The 1,202-nt window shown below is 40.4% G+C and overlaps 1 non-coding gene across 1 annotated transcript; it reads left to right on the forward strand.

The window, feature by feature from the left end:
- Positions 1 to 363: 363 nt before the first annotated feature.
- On the forward strand, positions 364 to 467 carry LOC123954758. The gene has a single exon (XR_006821135.1). It is a non-coding gene; the product is annotated as a U6 spliceosomal RNA (small nuclear RNA).
- Positions 468 to 1,202: the final 735 nt, after the last annotated feature.

Genomic DNA, 1,202 nt, shown 5'->3' on the forward strand with positions numbered 1-1,202 from the left:
GTTCAGCCACTGCCTTTGGCTCAGGTCATGATCCTAGGCTCCTGGGATCGAGTCCCGCATCGGGCTCCTTGCTCAGTAGGGAGTCTGCTTCTTTCTCTGCCTCTGCCTGCCACTCTGCCTGCTTGTGCATGCTGTCTCTCTCTGACAAATAAATAAATAAAATCTTAAAAAAAATTTAAAAAAGGGAAACACATAATTATCATATGATTCAGCAGTTTTCGTCCTACACACATCTCCAAACAATATGAAAACCTATATCCTCATAGAAACGTGTACATGAATGTTTAAAACAGCATTTTCTGTAATAGCCAAAACATGGAAACAGCTCAGATGTTCATCAATGGATGTTTAAAATGTGGTGTAGTGCTCATTTCTACAGCACATGTACTGAAATTGGAATGATACAGAGATTAGCATGGCCCCTTAGTAAGGATGACATGCAAATTCGTGAAGCATTTCATATTTAAAAACTAAATAAAAAATAAAAATATGTCTTTTTAAAAATTTTTTTAAAGATGTTATTTATTTGTTTGACAGACAGAGATCACAAATAGGCAGAGAGGCAGGCGGGGAGAGAGGAGGAAGCAGGCTCCCTGATGAGCAGAGAGCCCGATGCGGGGCTTGATCCCAGAACCCTGAGATCATGACCCCAAAAATGTGTCTTATATATACAATGGAATATTATTTAGCAATTAAAAGGAATGAATTATGATAGATGTAATTTGGATGAACCTCAAAAACATTATGCTAAGTGTAAGTAGCCAGATACAAAAAAACACATACTGTATGATTCCTTTTATATGAACTGTCCAGAATAGGCAAATCCATAGAAAGAAAGATTAGTGGTCAGGGCTTAGGGGAGTGTGAATTAGGAGTGATTCTTTAATGGCTACAGGATGTTCTCCTGGGGTGATGAAAATGACTGGAAATGAGAGAAGTGATGGAACGTGATGGAACGTACCACTAGACTTTATACTTTAAAATGATTAACTGTATGTTATGGGAGTTTCGCATAATATTAAAAATTCTCAATAGGGGACCTGGGTGGCTCAGTGGGTTAAAACCTCTGCCTTCGGCTCAGGTCATGATCTCAGGGTCCTGGGATTGAGCCCCACATCAGGCTCTCTGCTCAGCGGGGAGCCTGCTTCCCCCCTCTCTGCCTGCCTCTCTGCCTAGTTGTGATCTCTCTCTCTCTCAAATAA

Source organism: Meles meles, chromosome 12 (assembly GCF_922984935.1).
Source record: "Meles meles chromosome 12, mMelMel3.1 paternal haplotype, whole genome shotgun sequence".
NCBI classification, from domain to species: Eukaryota; Metazoa; Chordata; class Mammalia; order Carnivora; family Mustelidae; genus Meles; species Meles meles.